This window comes from Phyllobates terribilis, unplaced genomic scaffold (assembly GCF_046119375.1).
Source record: "Phyllobates terribilis strain yellow unplaced genomic scaffold, ASM4611937v1 Scaffold_35__1_contigs__length_13245226, whole genome shotgun sequence".
Taxonomy (NCBI): Eukaryota; Metazoa; Chordata; class Amphibia; order Anura; family Dendrobatidae; genus Phyllobates; species Phyllobates terribilis.
In genome coordinates, this window is record NW_027362795.1 from 4,595,079 (window position 1) to 4,613,881 (window position 18,803).

General features: G+C 47.9%; 1 pseudogene; it reads left to right on the forward strand.

The window, feature by feature from the left end:
- LOC141182695 (uncharacterized) overlaps positions 1 to 18,803 on the forward strand; it is a 172,020-nt pseudogene that overhangs the window by 42,349 nt on the left and 110,868 nt on the right.

The window sequence follows — 18,803 nt, forward strand, 5'->3', positions numbered from 1 at the left end:
GCAGGTGCCTTGAGATCATTAACAAATTCCAGCCCATGTAGTTATAGCCTGATCTCTCACCTTCCTCATGATCAAGGATACCCCATGAGGTGAGATTTTGCATGGTGCCCCAGATCGATGTCGATTGACAGTCATTTTGTATTTCTTCCATTGTCTTACTATTGCACCAACAGTTGTCTCGTTCTCACCCAGCGTCTTACTTATGGTTTTGTAGCCCATTCCAGCTTTGTGCAGGTCTATAATCTTGTCCCTGACATCCTTAGAAAGCTCTTTGGTCTTGCCCATTTTGTAGAGGTTAGAGTCTGACTGATTAATTAAGTCTGTGGATAGTAGTCTTTTTCAGGTGACTATATAAGACAGCTGTCTTTAATGCAGGTAATGAGTTGATTAGGAGCATCTAACTGGTCTGTAGGAGTCAGAACTCATAATGGTTTGTAGGGCATCAAATACTTTTTTCTCACTGCAAAATACAAAAAATTATCTAATGTATACAATGAGATTTTCTTGATTTTATTTTTTGGATATTCTATCTCTCAATGTTAAAATTAACCTACCCTTAAAATTATAGACTGTTCATGTCTTTGTCAGTGGGCGAACTTACAAAAACAGCAAGGGATCAAATAATTATTTCCCTCCACTGTAAATCTCTGAATGACATGATTCAGATAAAACCCATTCACTATAATGAGGCAGCAGAGTTACTGTCGACTCCATCTCGTCTCTGTTTAGCGTTGTCTTTTTTTCCAGAAGTACACAAAACTTTGGTCTATTGCGCTTTTATGCACGCTTAAAAATATGGACACTGCCAAATCATAGGACAGACTTGAGTCCACAGTGTCTTAATCTGCCTTATTATAGGGAATCTTCCATTGGGTTTTCCGTCTGAATCACATATTTCAGAGATCTACACGGAAACCCTGTTGTAAGCGCTCAGCGTAGAGCGCAGGATAAATGTGCGCCATGCCTTATTGCGATCTTTGGGAGGAAGAATGAACAAATAAACAGCAGGTGAAGAATTGTTTTTATTTATTTTTTATGCCATTCCTCATGTGGACGACTTTATTCTATGGGTTTTTGCCACCTTTTTTATTTTTTACACTGTTCACTGAAGGGGTTAACTAGTGTGACAGTTTTATAGATCAGATCGTTCTGGACGCGGTATTTGACTACCAGGGGGTGACAGTAAGAGAGACATAACCAGTCCGGGATGAAAGCACTGTACCAGAAATGTATTTTTATTCAATAAGGAGTACTTCCACCAGTTCAGGGGCACCGCGATAGGCAGCCCGTGTGCACCATCATATGCCAACCTGCTCCTGGGCTAGTGGGAGGAAACTATTGTTTTTGGTGACACTTCGCAGTGCCCTGAGGAGAGTATTATCATGTGGCTCCGCTACATTGATGATATCTTTGTCATCTGGAAGGGCACTGCGGAGACGTTCAAGGATTTTGTCAAGAAACTCAATGTCAACAATATTGGATTACATTTTATGTATGAGTTGAATTCATCTAGCCTGGCCTTTTTGGACATTAAAATTGAGATCAATTCCAAGGGTGAAATTATCACTAAGACCCATAGGAAAGAAACGGCCACAAATTCCCTCCTGAGGTGGGAGAGCAACCATCCGGCCCCCCTCAGGAGGGAAATCCCCAAGAGACAATATTTAAGAATGCACCAGAATTGCTCTACCTTGTGGTCCTTCAAGAAGCAGGCAGATGACCTCAAGATAAGGTTTAAAGACAGAGGTTACCTCGAAAGAGCCTTGAGGGAGGCATACAACAAGGCGTTAAAAAACCTGATCAAAGTGAAAACTACACGATTCGTCATGAGATATTGCAATAGAGAGGAGATTAGATCAATCCTCCAAAGGAGTATTAAAGATGGACACAGACATGGAGAATGAGATCACACCTTACCCACAAATCACATACCGAAAAGGTAAATCTTTGAGGGATAGGCTAGTGCGTAGCCAGTGTCAGCTGAGAACCACCCCAACTTGGTTGGATAGAGGAATCAAAGGGTGTTTCACATGTGGGGTAAGATGTAAGATGTGTGAATCGATCCAGTCAGGCAATGTTCAGAAGCAATGTTACTGGTATCAGGTACTCCATTCGGCACTTCATAAATTGTCGCACTAAGGGCATCATCTATAAGGGCACATGTGAGAATATGGTGGAGTACGTTGAAAAAACAAGAAGAGAATTTCGTAGGCGGGTGGGGAAACATACGAGATATATGGAATAAAAAAGACACACTGGTCGCTAATCACATCAACCTACTGCATCACGGAGATGTAAGGAAGATCCTATTTATGGGGGTAGAGAAAATTACATCTCCGGTGAAAGGAGGTAACTGGGATAGGTCGATTTTACAGAGGGAGACCCGTTGGATTTTCAACCTCACAACGGTACACCCGAATGGCCTGAATAAGCAAATGTCCTTAACTCCTTTCTTTGAAATAGAGGTGTAATAGGGACATATAGTCAGGGACAGCCACCGATGAGTGGGGGTGCCATTGCGCAGGACAGGGTGCCAACCTCCGCGTTAGGTAGGTGTGCAGATAGAGAGGGAAACGCTAGGGCATTTATAGATCTTTTCCACCCATTCTTTGGCAGTTTGGTTTGGTAGGGCAGTTCTGTATTGACTAGACACACCTGCCCACACTGTAACAAAACCCTCACTGGCAACAACAGTCGCTGATGAATAGCACTCTCTTTGATGTCTCCAACATCGTTGACAGCCATCATTTCTGCTCAGCGTGAATCGATTTTAACCAATGAACAGCACTGAAGTCCACTGTTCCCTCGTCCAGCGTAGATGCTACCTGGCCCATGCAAGTCGATGACGCCTGTGCCTGGTGGTGTGGTCAGGTACCCTAGCAGACCACACTGATGTAAACTGTTTCGAATGGTCTGACATGACACTTGGGTGCCTCTCACCTCCCTTAAATGTGCCTGCAGTTGTGTGGCGTTCATCATCCAGTTCCGAAAGGCATTGTTCACAATGAAGCAGTCATCAGTGTGGGGTGTGGCCAAAAGATGTCCACTTCTCTGCCTTTCTGTGACTTTTCCACTCTCTCTGTATCTCTATTGCAACCTGCTGATGATGACACTCGGTGACACTCAAAGCTCAGTGACCACTTTCATCTGAAAACATCCTGCTTCAATTTCAACGCCTACATTTTTTGGGCGATTCATGGATCAAACACTTGTTGTGAATTTTGCCATTAGGCTCCTTGTTAGAGAACAGCAAGTTGTGCAAAAAGTACTGTAGGGTTTCTACTCACTCAGCTGCGGTTGAGCAAGGCACCGGTTTCATTAAAATGTCCAGGCTAGTTTATTAGAACTTCATAAACCACTCAGCATAAGCTAACAAAAAGACGCCTGTAACATACCTGGCGGCGTCCTTGCATAGTGGTCCATCTCCCACTGTACAAGGGCGTGCACTTGATCTCCAGTCCAGTCTCCAGTTCAGTCAGTTGGCTTCTGGTCACTGATATGCCAGGTCCCGTTTATGTTTCCTGCCTTTGGTATCAGTTCCCGTGTTTGAACTGTGTCCTGTCTGTATTATATTCTAGCCTGTTGTCTTCTGCCTATCCTGGAGGCTGTATTTCTAGGCCTGTGTGAACACGCTCCTTGCCTGTTCGTTCCGCCTTCTAGAGGCCGCATACCTAGACCCGCTCCTGTATCTTGCTGCTGTGTCTGTTCTTGTCTGAATACTCTCCTAGCCCCTTTCCTGTTTTTCTCTATGTCCGTACCTTCCCTTTTTCTGCAGAGTCTGAACTCGTACCTAACTCCTGCTCGTTGTCACTGTCACTTCCGTTTGTGAGTTTGTGGTCCACTCGCTACTTCACTGCAAGTACCCTGTGGGTATCTGGTTCTGCCTTTCCCTTCCTGTCTGTTCCGTGTGTACTGAGCCCTGTCCCCTCCGCTCTGTCTTGCTTGCCCCTTCGGCGGTTCTTGCTTGCTCAGCCCTGTCCACCGCGTCTGCGGTTTCGCCTTGCTCAGCCCTGTCCACCGCGTCTGCGGTTTCGCTTTGCTCAGCCCTGTCCACCGCGTCTGCGGTTTCGCTTTGCTCAGCCCTGTCCACCGCGTCTGCGGTTTCGCTTTGCTCAGCCCTGTCCACCGCGTCTGCGGTTTCGCTTTGCTCAGCCCTGTCCACCGCTTCTGCGGTTTCGCTTTGCTCAGCCCTGTCCACCGCGTCTGCGGTTTCGCTTTGCTCAGCCCTGTCCACCGCGTCTGCGGTTTCGCTTTGCTCAGCCCTGTCCACCGCGTCTGCGGTTTCGCTTTGCTCAGCCCTGTCCACCGCATCTGCGGTTTCGCTTTGCTCAGCCCTGTCCACCGCGTCTGCGGTTTCGCTTTGCTCAGCCCTGTCCACCGCGTCTGCGGTTTCGCTTTGCTCAGCCCTGTAGACCGCGTCTGCGGTTTCGCTTTGCTCAGCCCTGTCCACCGCGTCTGTGGTTCTGCTCTGCTCTGCCTTGACTACCGCACCTGCGGTTTCGCTTTACTCTGTTTGTTTGCCAAATGTGCGGCTCCAAATTTGTCTCCCAGTCTGTACTGGACCCTACCCAGCCTGCGCTCTAGTCTGCCTGTTCCTGTATTCCCCGGTGTGGGTCAACAGCCGTGTCCGGAGTCTGACCTGGAGTAGACCCTGGTCCCTCTGCTCGGTTCCTCCCTGGTGCACTGGCGTCGTATGCCGTCGTGCGACCTTGGTCGGATCGGGCAGATACTTAGTTACGCCCCTCCAGACACTCTCCGGTTCATGGCACAGTGGAACCACTAAACACGCACACGCCAGTCAGTCCGGGCGTGTGCATTACAGCATGCTCATGCCATGGTTCCCGTTGAGCCCCACGGCCTTCGCTCTCTGAGACGTTTTCCAGCGAATATGTGCATTAAAAATAAATAAAAAAAAATAAATATATATTTTTTTTGTTTAGCTGAGTTCCAGGCGAATTACGCACCCGTCCAGATGGATCTTTCTGCACTCGTTCCTGCGGATCCGCCACTCTACTATGGGGATCCAAGACAGAGTCGTACATTTGTGGAGCAATGCATGCTACACTTCAAGTTCTACCCTCTTTGTTTTCCCACCGATCGGGCTAAGGTGGGATTCATGATGTCTTACCTAGCGGGTGATGCCTTGAAATGGATTACCCCCCTATGGGACGCACAGGATCCTATCGTCCTGGACATAATGGCCTTCCTGGTGGCCTTTCTAATGGTCTTCGATGATCCGAACCCGGAGGCTCCTGCTGAAGCTTCACTTTCCAATATCCCGGAGCAGCCCCGATGGGTAATGTGTGTGGGTAGCGCACTAGTCCTCCTGCCCGAAGAGACTACTGCCCATCCAGAATCCACACAGGATGACTACGCTCTTCGGAATACTTCTCCCAACCTCAAGAGGCAGTCCAGACGTGCTAGGCGTAGAGGCAAGCCGTCACGCCTGGGTCTGTCCTCCCAAAGACCTCCTGATTCCAACCTTGAAGTCCCTGCTGAAGCTTCATTTCCCTGTATCCCAGAGCAGCCCCTACGGGTAATATGCATGGGTAGCGCACCTGTTCTCCTGCCCGAAGAGACTTCTGCCCACCTAGAATCCTCCGGGATACCACCTGATGACAAATGGAGAGAGGCTTCCCTACACCCGGTACCCGATACTTCGTCGGCTCCGTCCTGTGAGCCTGACAATGGGTACCTCAAAGCGGTAGTTAACCCCGAGTCTCTATACCCCTCCGACCAGGCGGAGGACCTCCAGTTGTCTCCAGAACCCTTCGGGGTGCTACCTGGTAGCAAATGTACAGAGTCTTCCCTATACTCTGTACCTGATACCTCGCCCGCTTCGTCCAGTGAGTCCGACCTAGTGTACTCCAAAGCAGAGGTTATCCCCGAGTCTCTACACCCCTCCGACCAGGCGGAGGACCTCCAGTTGTCTCCTGAACCCTTCGGAGTGCTACCTGATAGCGAATGGACAGAGACTCTCCTATACTCGGTATCTGATACCTCGCCCGCTTCTTCCAGTGAGTCCGACCTAGTGTACTCCGAAGCAGAGGTTATCCCCGAGTCTCTACACCCCTCCGACCAGGCGGAGGACCTCCAGTTGTCTCCTGAACCCTTCGGGGTGCTACCTGATAGCGAATGGACAGAGACTCTCCTATACTCGGTACCTGATACGTCGCCCGCTTCTTCCAGTGAGTCCGACCTACTGCACTCCGAAGCAGAGGTTACCCATGAGTCTCTTCACCCTTCCGACCTGGCGGAGGACCTCCAGTTGTCTCCTGAACCCTTCGGGGTGCTACCTGGTAGCGAAAGGACAGAGACTCTCCTATACTCTGTACCTGATACCTCGCTCGCTTTGTCCAGTGAGTCCAACCTAGTGTACTCCGAAGCAGAGTTTACTCCCAAGTCTCTACACCCCTCCGACCAGGCGGAGGACCTCCAGTTGTCTCCAGAACCCTTCGGGGTGCCACCTGGTGGTGAATGGACAGAGACTTTTCTATATTCGGCACCCGATACCTCGCCTGCTTCGTCCAGTGAGTCCGACCTAGTGTTTTCTGAAGCAGAGGTTACCCCCGAGTCTCTGCACTCGTCTGACCCGGCAGAGGACCTCCAGGTGTCTCCTGAACCCTTCGGGGTGCTACTTGATAGCGAAGGAACAGAGACTCTCCTATACTCGGTACCTGATACCTCGCCTGCTTCATCCAGTGAGTCTGAACAAGTGTACTCCGAAGCGGAGGTTACCCCCGAGTCTCTGCCCCCCTCCAACCCGGTGGAGGACTTCCAGTTGTCTTCTGTACCCTCTGGGGTGCCACCTGAAAATATGTGGAGAGAGACTTCCTTGTGTGCTGTTCCTGGTACTCCACCCGTTTCGTCTGTTGCTGAGGATGGCTGGATAGGAGGAAGCATCCTAGCTACCCAGAGGAGACCAGTTTTTCCGGTGGACAGTGGAAGTGATCTCCTTGAAGTGAAGGATTGGCCCTCGAATTCCCTGCGGAAGATTCTGGCAGGCCTGAAGAAGAGGGGGCGTAAGGGGGGGGTACTGTAACATACCTGGCGGCGTCCTTGCATAGTGGTCCATCTCCCACTGTACAAGGGCGTGCACTTGATCTCCAGTCCAGTCTGCCAGCCTGGCTTCCCTCCATGCTGTCTGTTTGCCTCTGTGTCTGCTGCTTAAGGGTGGCGCCCGATCACTTCCTGCTTTTTGTACCTGCTGCAGGCACACCCCTTGTGCGTCCTCAGCCTATTGCTGTCTGTCACCTGGTATTTAAACCAGCTGCTCCAATTAACCCATGCCTGAGCATTGTGTTCAGTTAGTTGGCTTCTGGTCACTGATATGCCAGGTCCCGTTTATGTTTCCTGCCTTTGGTATCAGTTCCCGTGTCTGAACTGTGTCCTGTCTGTATTATCTTCTAGCCTGTTGTCTTCTGCCTATCCTGGAGGCAGTATTTCCAGGCCTGTGTGAACACGCTCCTTGCCTGTTCGTTCCGCCTTCTAGGGGCCGCATACCTAGACTCGCTCCTGTATCTTGCTGCTGTGTCTGTTCTTGTCTGAATACTCTCCTAGCCCCTTTCCTGTTTTTCTCTATGTCCGTACCTTCCCTTTTTCTGCAGAGTCTGAACTCGTACCTAACTCCTGCTCGTTGTCACTGTACTTCCGTTTGTGAGTTTGTGGTCCACTCGCTACTTCACTGCAAGTACCCTGTGGGTATCTGGTTCTGCCTTTCCCTTCCTGTCTGTTCCATGTGTACTGAGCCCTGTCCCCTCCGCTCTGCCTTGCTTGCCCCTTCGGCGGTTCTTGCTTGCTCAGCCCTGTCCACCGCGTCTGCGGTTTCACTTTGCTCAGCCCTGTCCACTGCGTCTGCGGTTTCGCTTTGCTCAGCCTTGTCCACCGCGTCTGCAGTTTCGCTTTGCTCAGCCCTGTCCACCGCGTCTGTGGTTTCGCTTTGCTCAGCCCTGTCCACCACGGCTGCGGTTTCGCTTTGCTCAGCCCTGTCCACCGCGTCTGCGGTTTCTCTTTGCTCAGCCCTGTCCACCGCGTCTGCGGTTTCGCTTTGCTCAGCCCTGTCCACCGCGTCTGCGGTTTCACTTTGCTCAGCCCTGTCCACCGCGTCTGCGGTTTCGCTTTGCTCAGCCCTGTCCACCACATCTGCGGTTTCGCTTTGCTCAGCCCTGTCCACCGCGTCTGCGGTTTCGCTTTGCTCAGCACTGTCCACCGCGTCTGCGGTTTCGCTTTGCTCAGCCCTGTCCACCGCGTCTGCGGTTTCGCTTTGCTCAGCACTGTCCACCGCGTCTGCGGTTTCGCTTTGCTCAGCCCTGTCCACCGCGTCTGCGGTTTCGCTTTGCTCAGCCCTGTCCACCGCGTCTGCGGTTTCGCTTTGCTCAGCCCTGTCCACCGCGTCTGCGGTTTCGCTTTGCTCAGCCCTGTCCACCGCGTCTGCAGTTTCGCTTTGCTCAGCCCTGTCCACTGCGTCTGCGGTTTCGCTTTGCTCAGCCCTGTCCACCACGTCTGCGGTTTCGCTGTGCTCAGCCCTGTCCACCGCGTCTGCGGTTTTGCTTTGCTCAGCCCTGTCCACCGCGTCTGCGGTTTTGCTTTGCTCAGCCCTGTCCACCGCGTCTGCGGTTTCGCTTTGCTCAGCCCTGTCCACCGCGTCTGCGGTTTCGCTTTGCTCAGCCCTGCCACCGCGTCTGTGGTTTCGCTTTGCTCAGCCCTATCCACCGCGGCTGCGGTTTCGCTTTACTCAGCCTTGTCCACAGCGTCTGCGGTTTCGCCTTACTCAGCCTTGTCCACCGCGTCTGCGGTTCTGCTCTGCTCAGCCTTGTCTACCGCGTCTGCGGTTCTGCTCTGCTCTGCCTTGACTACCGCACCTGCGGTTTCGCTTTACTCTGTTTGTTTACCGCATGTGCGGCTCCGAATTTGTCTCCCAGTCTGTACTGGACCCTACCCAGCCTGCGCTCTAGTCTGCCTGTTCCTGTATTCCCCGGTGTGGGTCAACAGCCGTGTCCGGAGTCTGACCTGGAGTAGACCCTGGTCCCTCTGCTCGGTTCCTCCCTGGTGCACTGGCGTCTTATGCCGTCGTGCGACCTTGGTCGGATCGGGCAGATACTTAGTTACGCCCCTCCAGACACTCTCCGGTTCATGGCACAGTGGAACCACTAAACACGCACACGCCAGTCAGCCCGGGCGTGTGCATTACAACGCCCTTTTCCAGCACAGTGAAAAACAGAAAGTAAATAGTTCAGACAGTGCTGTGGGTTCGCCTACTCAGGTCAGTGTCCTTTAGCAGATAGCCTGTAGGTCTCCACAGTTCCAGTCACAGACACTGAATGAGACACTTGGTCTTCATTTTATCTGCCATACCACACCCCCGGCTGGGACTATGTGAGCCCCACTCTTTGACTGCTCGTAAACTCGGCCCTGATACGCCCTATTAACCCTCAGCACTATCTGTCCTTGAGTCTGCTTTCCAAGGCTTACATCACCGAAGCTACCAACCTCGATGATATATATCTCCCCTCAAGCACCTGTGTTACATGCACGCCGCCTAAGCTCAGATAGGGGCGAGACCGATTACATGAATTCGTTGGAATTCTGGGGGAACAGTTATTCCGGGCGACCATAGGCTGCAGCTTCTCTGAGGCACAGGACAGATTCAATTGCTGACCAGACACATTTGAAAGAGTCCTCATAAACGGTAGAACAGTAACATTTAATGAGGTATGGCCAATGCAATGTACATGTCTCTTTGAGCAACAGGCTCCAGTAATAACAGTACAATCTTCTTTGCAACTCAGCAGTACACAGTCTATTATCCTGTAGCACAGTTTAAATGCATACACAACCACAGGCTTTTCCTTCACAAGGACTCAATTGTACACAGCATTCTTTATCCTGCATGGAGATGGGGGGGGGGTGTTTGATGAGGGAGACGATCCCTATGACAGGATTACTTCCAGTCCTTATCTTCCTGGTCGACAATGCTCCACACTGTTAGTTCAGGGAGTCTATCTGACCTGTGTTTAGCTTCCCACCTGACCTGAATTCTGTTTTCTTGCCTTCTATGAGATACAGATCATAAGCCACCTTTCTCTTCGGCTCTGGACAGAGAGTAAACAACTTCCCCACAATCCCCCTGGGGCTCTGCTAAAACACTCCCCTTCTTCTGTGACTGTGTTAACCCCTCTAGTTGGTGGATGCTTCTGGAGCACAACACTTCCTGTCTCCTGTGCTTGTGTTACTTCTAATAGTTGCTGAATGCTTTTAAAGCAGCAGCACTACTTCTGCACGTCACACCTGTCCGGCGGCCATCTTACAGTACTGAAACATTGAACAGTTGGACATGTGTATCAAAACATTAAGAAATGGTCACATTAAAGAGGTTATCCACTGCAATGTGTAGTTGGCAGATGGATTTAAACCTAGGAAATAAGGCTTTCTTCAAATACCTTGTGTTTCCAAATGTGCCTGTGAGCAGCGCTATCGTTGTCCTCTTAGCACCATCATGTGACCCCCGGCTGCAGTTGCCTCTGATGTCTGGTGACTTCACGTCAAGTTCCGGAATTGATTGACTGGGCTGTGGGCGGCGTTTCACCACATGTCACAGCCCAGCATCGTGTGCGCTCTCTCTTCACTGCTTTCATTAACAGAGTGCCGCAAGCCCGCGAGATGCTGGGCTATGAAGTGATGAAACTTCGCCCACAGCCCGGTCAATCATTGAGATTGGGACATCAGTGATGTCGGGTCAACTTCCAGTTCTGGGAGTTGCCATTTTTGCCCAGTCTCTTTCTTATGGTGGAGTCATGAACATTGACCTTAACTGAGGCACGTGAGGTCTGCAGTTATTTGGATGTTGTTGTGGGGTCTTTTGTGAGCTCTAGGATGAGTCGTCGCTGCACTCTTGGGGTAATTTTGATCGGCAGGCCACTACTGGGAACATTCACCACTGTTCCATGTTTTTTGCTATTTGTGAATAATGGCTCTCACTGTGGTTCGCTGGCATGTCAAAGCTTTAGAAATGGCTTTATAACCTTTTCCAGACTGACAGATCCCAATTACTTTGTTTCTCATTTGTTCCTGAATTTCTTTGGATCGCAGCATGATGGCTAGCTTTTGAGGATCTTTTAGTCTACTTTACTTTTTCAGGCAGGTTCTATTTAAGTGATTCCTTGATTGAGAACAGGTGTGGCAGTAATCAGGCCTCTATATGGCTAGCGAAATTGAACTCCGCTTCCCAAAGATGTGATAAACCACAGTTAATTTATGTTTTAATGGGGAGTTGGGGGGGGGGCAATCACTTTTTCACACAGGGCTCTGTAGGTTTGGATTTCTTTTTCCCTTAATAATAAAGACCTTCATTTAAAAACTGCATTTTGTGTTTACTTGTGTTACCTTTGTCTAATGTTTAAATTTATTTTGTGATCTGAAACATTTAAGTGTGAAAGAATAAGAAATCAGGAAAGGGTCGAACACTTTTTCACACCACTGTTGGTTTTATTAGTAGATGTAAAGGAATCTAAATACTGTACAATAATCTCCTCATATGTTCCCCTTATTATTCCCAGTAATTGTATTATTACACAGGATTTTTATGATATTACATCGGCTCATCATCTTCTCATTCTGATCTCTACAATATCGGATCCTCTTAGTGAATATCTTCTATATAAGAGAATTTTCCTGAATTACGCATCAAAGATGGATATGGACAGAGACAAGATGGCTGAGAAAATATTACACCTCACCCTAGAGATCCTCTTCCGGCTTACTGGAGAGGTGAGAGATTCTGATGACGTCACATTACATCATTCTTATGTATGGGAATAACAGATGGACAGAACTGGAGAGGTGAGGACTCTGGAAATGTCTGTAGTGAGATTTATTAATGTGTCTCTCCATAATCAGGATTACACACTAGTGAAGAAGACCTCTAGCGAGCGCTGTCAGGACCCTGTGTCTGAATTATGGGGAAGACCCCTGAGTCCAATCACATGGCCTCCACCTCACCCCCTGATGCATGAGGACATCAATGACCAGAAGATCCTAGAACTCATCTACAAGATGATTGAGCTACTGACTGGAGAGGTGACACTGCTGGGAATGCTGGGACATTATACAGTAGCGCTATGGAGGGATCGAGGTGGTGACTGTATCATTGTATGTGTCAGGTTCCTATAAGATGTCAGGATGTTGCTGTCTATTTCTCCATCGAGGAGTGGGAGTATTTAGAAGGACACAAAGATCTGTACAAGGACGTCATGATGGAGGTTCCCCAGCCCCTCACATCACCAGGTAATAGACAGGACTGAATACACACAGCCTATAATTATCTGTATGTAAAGAATAAATTCAGTCCCTGTATGTGTTTCCTCCAGATCTATCCAGTAAGAGGACAACACCAGAGAGATGTCCCCGTCCTCTTCTTCCACAGGACTGTGAACAAGAAGATCCCAATGTTCCTCAGGATCATCAGGTAGGTGGAGAGAAGGTGTCATGTGATCTCCCCTATGATGTGTAGACGGCTGTGAAGGTCTTGTGCTCAGTCTTGTTTTATCCACCAGTATTATATGTTTTATACTTGTGTAATGAGAAAGGTGGAGATGGCAGGATTAGAGCTGCTCATAGATGTGACTTCTCCATCTGTCTGTGACTTTTATAATATTTGTTTCAGGGTGAAGATCTGACCCATATTAATACTACAGAGACATATGTGAGGGGTGATGAGCGGTGTAAAGAGCAGATTCCTACATATGACTACCCAGGTGAGTAGTAACCACTAAATGCAGAGAAGTCACAGATTCTTCTTAGGCACCGGCTGTGGCTGCTTTATCAGTGGTGTAGTCCGGCCGTATCACAATCGTGTGATCACCATTTTGCCTCTAGACCACAACATTCTCTCAAGACCAGGTCCCGTCTCCCTGAGCTAACTTAACTTTTATGATTGAAAATATTAAATGTGCAGTGAGGGCCAAGTGTGAATTTCTGTAAAATAACAGCAGTTTTACCCTTAATCCTGACTTTTCAATTTCTTTTTAAACCGACTAACTTCAAACCAGATTGTGATAAACTAAACAGAAAACATTACACCTGTGCCATGATATATCTCTAAGCTGTGTGTGGCTGATGGCTGTAATATACATTTATTCACGTCTGCAGGAGATGTGTGGCCATGGCTCGAGCCCTGGTTTCATTGATTTGTTGAGGGCAATAACCCTTCATGGTTGACCAAGTGAGTGTCAAATTATTATGTTGATTGCAATCCACAGAAAACCAAACGGAAACAATGTTCTGTATTGGGAGGATTCAAAGAATCTCTGATCCCGTTTATTTTGCTTAGCATTTTATATTGTTTTGAGCATATCAATAGCCAATCACCTACAGGCTGACCAATGTTAGTACAATTATTACGGAAACACATATATGGTCACAGTAGTTCGAAGCACGATGGAATTTTACAAGGTCCATCCTGGCCTAAACTAGTTAGATAACAGGAGCGGAGTGTCTGACAAAAAAAAAAATGTTATTGTGAGAAAAGTTAGTGTGGGAAAGATGAGGCGAGAGAAAAGAAGGAAAGAATGTATGTTGTGCAAGGAGTGATAATAACATGATTTTGAAACAAGCAGACAAAATGGAGTTGCTATAGCATGAATATCATTATGTCCTTTACATTTTCCCCCCTAAAAATTATGTTATTATCAACATTAGAGGTGCTATCCCAGGGTCATGCTTTGAGCCTGAGGGACATTGGTCTTCACTCAATTAGTGCCCTTGTTACCAATCGAGGCTGTCGCGGCATGTCCATCCCCCCTTGTTGGTTGATATAATCATAAAGCTCTGATCTTCAGACGTGAGTTTGGTCGGGGCGTGCGGGTGAAGGTCATCATTCCCTTGTCGTCCAGGTCCTCAATGCTGGTCACATCTGGGAGGTCCGTGTACAGTAGCACTGGATGTCGGTTAACAGCGTTCTCCTTGCTCTCTGATGACTGGCAGGTTTTCCTCATGCAAAATGGGATACAATAAAAGACTAGTTTTAGTAAGACATATATTAACAAGATCCAAGCAACAATATGCAACATTCCTTGTAATATTCCAGCAATCCACCCACCAATCCCTTTAAACCAATTAGCAGGATTTAAAAAGGAGAATGTATCAGACCACCAACTGTCTTTGATCAATTCGTTATGTTTGTTATATTCTTCCCTGAGTTTCCTAATGTCTTCCATTTTAGTCTTTAACCGTATGGTAGAGTCGGGGTCAATATAGTGACAACAGGCTGGGCCTATAACCTGACACATCCCTCCTTGAGCTGCTGTCAAATAGTCCAGCACTAAAGTATGTTGATTAGCTACTGTAATATGTTGATTCTGCACTGCAACAGTAGTATTAATTACTTCCAGCACACTCCAAATCTGGTCATCTAAGTAGTCAGTGACTTCCACTAATTTGTCCCACATTTGTGTTACAATAGGGTAGAGGAAGACAGTACTGGCTATCTTATTGGGTATACTCATTTGTACTAAATGAGGTCTTCCTGATGGGCGTGGATGGCTCTCATATCTACTTTACTATGGGGAATAAGATAAGTGGCTGGAGTAAGCCGGGCCAACGTACAAGTCCACCCTACTCTGACTGGGAGCCATTTATACGCATTATTCCCACAGACCCAATATGTGGCTGATGGCTGATCCCATAAAGCAGAGTGCTGTAATACTAATTTATGTACCAAATCGATAAAAGCGGTGTTATTTGATAACATACACCATGAAGGCATTTGTCCCAGGGGGCTACAGTATCCAATATCCGGATTGCCACATGTTGGATCACTAGGCTTATATTCAGAAGATTCATTGCAAGGGATGTTACCAGATATTTTATAACATGTGTCATTGGTACCTTTTATAAACAGATTTGCATGTACCCATGAGTGATTATGAATGTATCTTTCCAACAATGACAGTTTAAAAGCATCTGCCGTACTAGGAGTAGCATTAAAACTGATTTGTAGACCTTCAGTTGGTATGAAGCCTAAATTAGTCAAGGAAGACTTGTTTCTGGGCACCCATTTGTTTCCTTTAAGGGCAAGAAATTGTAGGTGTCTACTGGTAGCAGTAAGATTTCCTTGCCACCAGGGGAGATACAGTGGTGTTCCATAATCTACTAAACTTAGTAGCGTTATTAGCAAGGGCGTCGCTACAATTGGGCCAGTTTAGTATTTCTTCCAGAGTGAATGGGACCGCCAGAAAAGGCATACTAGTGGCTGAAACTGGTGAGTGAGTACATATCCAATAGTCACTGATCGGGTTGTTCTCTAATTGACTCAATTCTTGTACCAAAATCTGGTGGTGAGTAATGAACTTGTTATTAAAAGGGTCAGTACTCTGTTGTAGGCTATTCCAGGTATTGACTAGTCTAACCATACATATTATCATAAAACATCTCAGGATGGTTGACGTTTGCAGTGTGAAGCATGGATCCATGTTGACTTCCCTTCAAGTTTTACTGCTGTTTGGGTTGTAAGGAGCACTTGGTATGGTCCGTCATACAATGGTTCTAGTCCGTGTTTCCGAACATGCCTCTTCACATACACATAATCTCCGGGCTTGAGGGTTATGATAACCTTCTGCATCAGCTGGATCTGGAATAGAAGATGATACTAACGCATGGGTGTTAGTTAAGGCTTTGGCAAGCTGAATCACATATTGCACAACATGATCTGTTTCTTCTGATAATCGGTGTGGGGTAAATCGAGCTATAGCTGGTTGTGACCGAAATAGTATCTCATAGGGTGACAGTTTATGTTTCCCTATGGGGGTGGTGTGTATGTGATATAGTGCAATGGGAAGGAGCTCAGGCCACTGGGCCGTAGTCTCCTGCATCATTTTGATCAATTGCCTTTTCAGTGTGCCATTCAATCTCTCCACCTTGCCGCTTGACTGTGGATGGTAAGGAGTATGCAGCACCACTGTTGATCCGATCATGGTAAGTATTTCTTGATATACGCATGAGGAAAAGGCTGGTCCCTGATCACTTTCAATAACTTCTGGGACTCCATACCGGCAAACAACTTCAGAGACCAGTTTCTTGGCGGTAGTCTTGGCAGTCATATTTGGAACAGCAAATGCTTCTGGCCAGCTGGAAAACATATCAACTACCACTAAGCAGTATTCATATCGTCCTGCTTTAGGGAGAGTGATATGATCAACTTGCAATCATTGGAACGGATACTCTGGTTTAGCAAGGTGTTTTGTCGGTACATTCTGTAATCTGCCTGGGTTGCAGGTTTGGCATATTGTGCAAACTTTGTTTTGTGCGCTCAACATGGTGGAAATTCATGGGGCCCAATAGAGTTTCTGTACCAGTAGCAAAGCTTGATTCTTCCCTCGATGCACCGGTCCATGGGCCAAGGCTGCAAAGGCCTGATATAGGAGTAGAGGCAAACAATACAGTTGTCCCTTTTTCCATAGCCCATCTATCAATTTAGCTCCCGCCTCCTTCCGTGACTCGTTCTTCTTTAGAGACTTTTTGCTATGTGCAGCGTAGCTTTGTGATTGGAGGGACCGGTTGATGAATTTCTGCAAGTTAATCCTGGGTTGGCACGGAATTTAGCTGTTTGGTCTGCTGCCACGTAACAGCCATGGACATGGATGTCGGAAGAAGAGCTGCTCGCTTAGCATGGAGATCAGCAAGTGCATTACCTCTTGCTTCAGGGGCATCTGGTTGGGTATGAGCTTTTACCTTTACGACAGCCAACTGTCTTGGTAGTTGTACCACTTCCATCAATTGTCTGACGCTTTCAGCATTTTTCACAGGAGAACCTGCAGTCGTGACAAAGCCTCTCCTTGCCCAGATCTCCCCAAAGTCATGTGCAATCCCGAAGGCGTATCTCGAGTCAGTAAATATATTCACATGTTTTCCTTCGGCCTGTTAACAAGCAGCAATCCGAGCTTTGAGCTCTGCTTCATGTGCTGACATACTGGGAGGTAAGGCTGCAGCCTCTACCAATGTATCTTCAGTTGTGACAGCATATCCAGTATGAAACCTGCCAGAGGTGTCAGCATATCTGGATCCATCCGTATATAACGTAAGTTCTTGGTCATCCAAGGGTACTTCCCCCCACTAAAACAAGTGGAGTTGACTCCGCAGTAATTTTCTTCCAGACAATCATGTGGTGGAGCCTCTTTCCCCTCTCCCTCAGGTGCTGGTAGCAGGGTGGCCGGGTTGATGGTGGTGCACTGGTGTAATTTCACATTTTCTGGCAAAATCAACGTACACTGCAGCCGCAGGTGTCTCTGTGTGGACAGATGTTTAGGTTGCTGTAAAGCCAAAACAGCCGCAATATCGTGTGGAGCATAAATGTGAGTCTCATGTCCAAGGATGATGTCCGTCGTTTTTTCAAGTAACTGCTGTGTGGCATGAACCGCTTGTAGACAGCTGGGGGAGGCCCTGGCTACCGGGTCCAGACGCGCTGAGTAATAAACGTCCGGGCGCTGCTTTGTACAGTGTCTCTGCGTGAGAACCCCGGCTGCATGCCCTCCTGTCTCGGAGACATACAAATGGAAAGGTTGAGCATAATCCGGGTTTCCAAGGGCAGGGACTGTCATTAGCCTTGATTTTAGTTGCTCAAAGGCTTGTTGCAGCAGTTCTTGGTGGTCCTTGTTGTTTACACCAGCCAGAGTGTCTTCTTTTAATGCATCATATAGGGGTTGCATCAGACGTGAGGCTCCTGGGATCCATTGTCTGCAATATGTACATAGTCCGAGGACCCGTTGCACCTCTATGGGATCTTTTGGGAATGGTACTAGGTAGATGGCCATCTTTCTTTCTTCTGTGAGATGTCTGGCACCCTGAGTAAGGCAGTGGCCTAAGAAAACCACTTGACCGAGGCAAAACTGAAGTTTCGAGGCTGAGACTCGACAATTCAGTTTTGCTAGATGCTTGAGGAGGCTAACACTGGCCCTGATGGACACTTGCTCCGTGGGGGGACACAAAAGAAGATCATCAACGTATTGTAATAGTACTACCTCAGAGTTGTCCAGCTGCCACAGCTGCAGACAGCTAGACATGTTCTTTGCAAACTGATTAGGGCTATTCTGCGCTCCGTGCGGCATCACCGTCCAAGTCAATTGCCTTCCCTGATATGTAAATGCAAACAGAAACTGACAGTCTTTATGTAGTGGAATGCTGAAAAAGGCGTTTGCTAAATCAATTACTGTAAACCAGGCTGTGGTAGATGGTATTTGTGAGAGAAGTGTATGTGGGTTAGGCACCACAGGAGTTTCCACGACTGTCGCTGCATTTACTGCCCTCAAATCCTGCAGCAATCGATAAGCGGGCGGCAGCCCCGGTTGGGATTTTTTCCTTACGGGGAACAACGGCTTATTGCATGGGGAGACACAGGGGATTAGTGCCCCTTTCTCTAACAAGGTGTGAATTTGCTGGTGTAGACCTTGTTCTTGTGCATGTGTGAGCGGGTACTGGCGAACCTTGGGAAAGGGCGCTTCGGGCTTGAGGTACACCTGTATTGGTTCTACCGGCAATCTCCCAATGTCGTCTGGGCCTTGTGACCACAGATGAGAAGGGATTTCCTCTGTGTATGGAGCTAACCTGGGATCTTTTGGGAGATTTCCAATCGTATTTGATATGTTAATCATAACCGTGGGTAGCGCCCGTAAGATGCAGACCTCCTCTATGTGTGCATCAGAATTTGGATCCTTTAAAGTAAGGATCATCTGACCATTGTCCTGGTATTGAATTCGGGATCAGAATTTAGGTTTGCTCCTAAAAGATTTACCGGGCAGGTCGGGGATATGACA